Source organism: Physeter macrocephalus, chromosome 12 (assembly GCF_002837175.3).
Source record: "Physeter macrocephalus isolate SW-GA chromosome 12, ASM283717v5, whole genome shotgun sequence".
In the NCBI taxonomy this organism is placed as follows: domain Eukaryota; kingdom Metazoa; phylum Chordata; class Mammalia; order Artiodactyla; family Physeteridae; genus Physeter; species Physeter macrocephalus.
In genome coordinates, this window is record NC_041225.1 from 25,052,663 (window position 1) to 25,058,783 (window position 6,121).

The window sequence follows — 6,121 nt, forward strand, 5'->3', positions numbered from 1 at the left end:
GGCAGGCGGACTCTCAACCACTGCGCCACCAGGGAAGCCCGCACACCTCTTTAAAAGATGGTCAGGACCCCACAACCAGCGGTGGAGTCCTGACCCGAGGACACACGCCTTGCACCCTCCAATGTGGGGAGTAACCACGAGTCAGCCCCGTCCGCTTCTCCCTGGAGTTTGTCTCCATTTGTCTCTTGAGCTGTCCAGAAGCAATCCAGAAATTTCAGTTGCCCCCGCCCACCCCCCAAAGAAAAAGAATTTAAAATATCACAAACATGAAGTGTTCTTGAGCAGTCGTAATGAGAGCGGACGGACCCTGGTGATCCAGCCACCTGCTTTTTTTCTTGTATTTGAAAGCACATTCTTTCCTATAACTTACCCCTCTCCCTCTTGGGTTATTATTTCTAAGATTCATATACCAAATATTGATTTGAGCCAAGAAATATTCAGAAAATATTCTAAAACAAACATTCCGCATACTTTCCTGCGCACTGTGGAGACTGGAGTGGCTCTGCGTGAGGAAGTGGAGAAATGCCCCTCTAGGGAGAGAACTGGGCTGCGGATAAACGTTTCAATCAACTGCTTGTGACCTTGATGGAGGAGGGGGAGATTTAACAGCGAAGCAGAAAAGCACGGCAGAGCCTGGTCTTTCTGGGGAACCGGCCAGGATGAGGCCCGAGGCTCCTTGTGCGACAGCAGCTCAGGGCAGATGAGAGAGGCAAACGGGCAGCCGAGCGGCTTCCTCTACGTCGTCCGGGTTGGGAGCGGAGGGGGTCCACCTCCACTGGTGTGGAGAAGCCCCCTGGGCTCAGAGAGCGGGGTGGGGCAGACCGAGCTGGGGAACAGAGGCGGCTGCAGACCCTTCTGTGTAAGGCGCCCACCAAGCGACACAGACGGAGGCTGTCTCTGCAGCCAGCGTCCGGACGTGGCGAGGGGAAGCCAGGGCCCCGGACGGAAGGCGCAGGGCACACAGACACACAGCAGAAACCCAGGGCGGGGAGAGCGCAGGGGGCCCTTCCCTGCTGCAGCCACGCAGCCTTCAGGGGGCGGGGGGCCTTTGTGGTCGTGCTACGTCTGTGCATGTCCTAAGTGTGCAGCAAACTTATAGAGTCTCCTTCCACATTCTTTATAGTTAACACTTTGCTGTCTCTTAAAAAACAGTTAAGAACATCTAGCTAACACGTAATATGTAATATGTAAAAAAGACATATTGAGTCCAAAAGACTCATTGAACCCAAAATGATCACTGCAGTCAAGCATTAGTTGCCTGCAGAGGGAATGTCAGATACACAGCCCCTCAAAATCCTGGCTTTTAGGCCATGGGTGTACTACCCACGCCAGTGCAGTCCAAGGGAAATAGAATGTGAGCCACAGATGTATGGTGGAAAGAAACAGGTAAATTAATTTTGATACTGTGTTTTATTTAACCCAATGTATCCAAAATATCAATATTATTATTGCAACATGTAATCAATTGCAAACAACTGAGCTATTTTACGATTTTTTCGTGCTTAGTCTTTGAAATCTAGCGGGTGATCTATGCCTACAGCACATCTCAACTTAGACCAGCCATTTTCAAGGGCCTGAGCGCGCGCACGCACACACACACACACACACACACACACACACACACACACCCTCCTAATTTTGTTGTTTATTCTGAGCAAATGAAGAATAGCTCCAAAGAGGGAAAAGCTGAAGTTCTGATGAGGTTTTCCTGGCAACATTTTTGCGCTAGCATGATCCATAGATTTTATGTAGAAGCTCCATAAATCTCCGTGTTCCATAAAAGCTCGGCAGAGAAAAGAGGCACTTTCTCAGAATCGAGGGCCCCCTTGAGTGCCTGCATAATGACAGTCCCATGGCATTGACGGAAATAAATATGAAAACCAACTTAATCGGATCACATAGAGCTTCTTAAATCAAAGGAAGAGGGGCTCGGTTGCATCTCTGTTCTCAGATTCTAAGAGAGATGCCCCTAAAAGGAGCCTGGCCCGAGTATCCCTCGGGTTTTCTCCAGGGGGCCAGGAGGGCGGCTCCAAACAGGACAAGCAGAGAAAAGCTCCCTGTTCTGTGAACCCGACTGAGACAGTCGGACAATTGGCTGCTCTGAGGAAAGCACACCCTAAAAATACACCTAAGCGCCCCTCCCAGAGGGGTGCTTGGCAGACCTCGGGGGGAAGGGGGCGGCGAGGAGAGGAGGACAGGCTGCCGAGGACGGCTGGACTCTGCCCTTGGCCTCCCTGCACTGCCCCGGCTCCCTGGTTCCAAACATCCCATAATGAACCCATAGTCTCCTAGGATACCTTTACTTCCAAACACCTCTGTTTGAAATGCTTGCCTTCTGGGTCCTTCAGGAAAAACGGTTTTCCTTCTTCTCCATCTTATTCACAAAGGGCACATTTCACACTGTAAACAAAACGCTTCTTTTAAAAGGAGACAGAGGGGAAACTGTGGATGGTCCAAAAATGAGGAACGTGACACCGAGCTGGTAATGAGATCTCTTCTAAAACATAGAGCTGCTCAGGTTCGTTAACTCTCTTCACTGTTTGCAGGGCCCAGACACAGGACCGTACTGTGTGTGAGGTGGACCTCGCTCCGACTCTCCATCCACCCAGAGGTGAGCCCACAGGAAAAGCTAAGGTGTGGGCACTTGCAGGGCGCGGCTGTCAGGGGCCTCAGAGCCACCCAGAGACCGGAGGACAGCAGCCCGTAGAGGTTCCTACTCTCCAGGAGATCGGTTAAGAGAAAAATGGAAAAGGAATAGGAACGGTCTCAAAAGAGCAGTCACTGGAGGCTGCCCATGAATGCCCTGCAGTTCCCTGGCCCCGAGGGCAGGACGTGTGGTCCTGGGGCCGGAGGGTCAGCGGGCGGCGGCACGGCAGGGCCTCAGCTGCAGCTTCACCGCAAATTAGCGCAGAGGAAGACCTGACTCTGAGAGGTCACAGCTGCTCTGAGCGGATGCTCCAGGACGGCATCGGATAATTGCCCAAGATGATTAAATTTACTCTCCCCACCATGTTATGTTACCTCTTTGGGGAGAGAGTCTGAGCCTAATTTTTAATGCCAAAGATATGATTAAACCCTGAAAAGTTAATAAATTAATCATGCCTAGCAAGAGAGAGCAAAAATATTCTGCTGCAGCTATTATATTTATGGACAAAATTGATGGCCTGAATGCTTAGAAAAATTGGATGACACAGAATTTCTAAGTGTTTCATCAAATTACTTTTTCTTCAGCTTATGCAGATATACTCAGAGACCTATAAAATCCTGTCGCTCTACAGTGGATAGAAACAGCTGATTGGGACGGTAGCATGTCCTCAGAAACAACAACAAGAGAGGGGCCATCACCCTCCCACCACCCAGGACCAGGGTCCCGCTGGGCCGAGGAGCTGTTTGTTCATTGTTTACCGAGCTGTCCGGAGAGAGACCAGAGACCACGGCAGGGCCCCCTCGGGGACGGGGGCCAGAGCAGGGCACCAGGTGCTCAAAGCGAGAGCTTCCTTTTCCTCTCCGGTAGTCAGGAGCCCCGAAGACAGTGGGAAAAGGCCCCTCCGGCTCCGAGGAAAGTCGTGGAGGGGTTTGGGGTCACGGAGGGCCCATGACCCTGAGCCTGAGCGGCTCCTCAGGCCCCAGCACAGGTGCAGGGGACGGGGCAGGTGATCCCGGGTGGCCGGCGGGGGCACCAGGGATAGCCGGAGGAGGGGCACCGGCTGGTGCCAGCTGCTCCAGTGCCCGGCTCGGTCCAGGCAGGTCCCCGGCAGGTGCAGAGGGCCGGCGGGGAGGTGGGAGAGGCTGCCATGCCTCCTGCCCACCTCCCGCTTCAACCTTGCAGACTCTGGCTGCTGCCCCCAGACCCCAGCTCATAGAAGCCTCTGGTCAAGACGGGTCTGGAGCACAGCCAGAGCCCCTCCCACAGGGAGGACCAGGACAGGACCGGGGAAGCGGTGATGCTGTCTCTCTCCCATTTGTTCAAGTGGAAATAGCCTATGAGTTTGCTTTGCTTTGTGTTGTCTTGTTTGGGAAAATAGAAAGCTATACATGCTCATAAAATTTTCACCTAATTCAAACACAAATTTTAAAAAAAGTAAAAACAAACACACAAAAATCACCCGTGATCTCACCACCGAAACCAAAAACCAGTGGATATTTTGTATAAATGACTGTGCACAGGGTCACAGACAGAGGCCCGAAGACGCTTAGACTTTTATTTCCTGTAACTGGGCTCCTCTTGTCTGGACGCCCAGTCCCGCTGATGTGGGGAGGTTTGGTGGGGGGAAGATGCTTAGATTTTTCCAATTCCAAACAACAGACTCGTTTTGGGTCGAAAACAGTGTCTTTCAGGTTAACGCAATCTCCTCGGAAGTAACTGTTTGGTCAGAGCTTCAGGGTTTCCAGGCCAAGAAAACTGGAAGTTAAAAGTAAACACAGGGCTTCCCTGGTGGCGCAGTGGTTGAGAGTCCGCCCGCCGATGCAGGGGACGCGGGTTCGCGCCCCGGTCCGGGAAGATCCCACATGCCGCGGAGCGGCTGGGCCCGTGAGCCACGACCGCTGAGCCTGCGCGTCCGGAGCCTGTGCTCCGCAACGGCAGAGGCCGGTTTGGTGGGGGGAAGATGCTTAGATTTTTCCAATTCCAAACAACAGACTCGTTTTGGGTCGAAAACAGTGTCTTTCAGGTTAACGCAATCTCCTCGGAAGTAACTGTTTGGTCAGAGCTTCAGGGTTTCCAGGCCAAGAAAACTGGAAGTTAAAAGTAAACACAGGGCTTCCCTGGTGGCGCAGTGGTTGAGAGTCCGCCCGCCGATGCAGGGGACGCGGGTTCGCGCCCCGGTCCGGGAAGATCCCACATGCCGCGGAGCGGCTGGGCCCGTGAGCCACGACCGCTGAGCCTGCGCGTCCGGAGCCTGTGCTCCGCAACGGGAGAGGCCACAGCCGTGAGAGGCCCGCGTACCGCAAAAAAAAATCAAAAACCACAAACAGCCGCACGCGCTGTTTTCAGGCAGCCAGCCTGACCCCATCAGGGGTCACGCGTCAGGGAGGGCGCCCCTCCCCCCGAGTCCAGCTGCTTGTTGAGAGGTACGTCCCACCCACCCTGACCTCGGCCCTCACATCCACGTCCCACACCCTGGCCCAGGTCCAGTCACCTCTGCTGGTGGGACAACTCTCCGTGCAGCCCCCAAACTTGGAAGCGAGGGCCCTTCCCCCTGGGGGTGGCCGTCCTCTTGGCTCCGCCCTCACGGGGAAGGGGAACAATGCAAAGTAACTGATTCCGTGCTTGCAAAACCCCGTTCCTGTTGCGCCTGCAGCGCAGTGCTGGTACCCTTTCTGCTTGAACTGCGCACTTTGAACATCGCCGGCCCCCTGCCCCTGGGCCCCGCCCCGCCGTCTCCGCCCTGTTAACCTCTCACACTCCAGGCTGTTTGTCAACACCCGCTCCCGGCCCCCCGCCTCTCAGGCATCCCTGCTCGAGACCCCCACGCGCGTCAGAGGTTCCCGCAGGGGGTCTTCGCGTTCCTGCCCTCACAGCTCGCAGAGCCAGACAGTTGGGATAAAACTCAGAGGGCGCGGCCCCCTGTTCACTCATTCCTAAGACACTGGGTCCTGCGCGGATGAAGACTTCGGTAGAGTTACTGGTTTGCACAAAAGAAACCACCCTTTCATGTGACAGAAGTACGCTGGGTGCTTCCCATCAAAACAGTACAGGCTTGCTTCCCAGACACAGACTGTGCCTTAACTGCGCTCAGAACGCCCAGACGTGAGCTGAACAGACAGGAGTCAAATCCCCTTCTTTCCCCCAGCCCCCGAGCCCCCCTCCCCACGGCCTCACCCCACACAGACACTTCAAAGCAGGACTTCAAAGGGGAGAGAGCTCAACAATCTAACCCGCATTTGTTTAGGTTCCAGCACCTTACGGTTTGGGGATGCTGTAAAATTTTATTTGAACAGGATGAGTCAGATAAAGACAATTCCATGAATACTGTTTTTTCAATGAAAATTGGCAATTCATCTTATTAATTTTATTTTTAAAATTCTGTTCTAATTAAACTATGATGAGAGATAACCCCATGCTTTCTCTCCCCTTAGTAACTTATTTGGGGATATTTCATCCCCAAACAGAAAAGCAGAA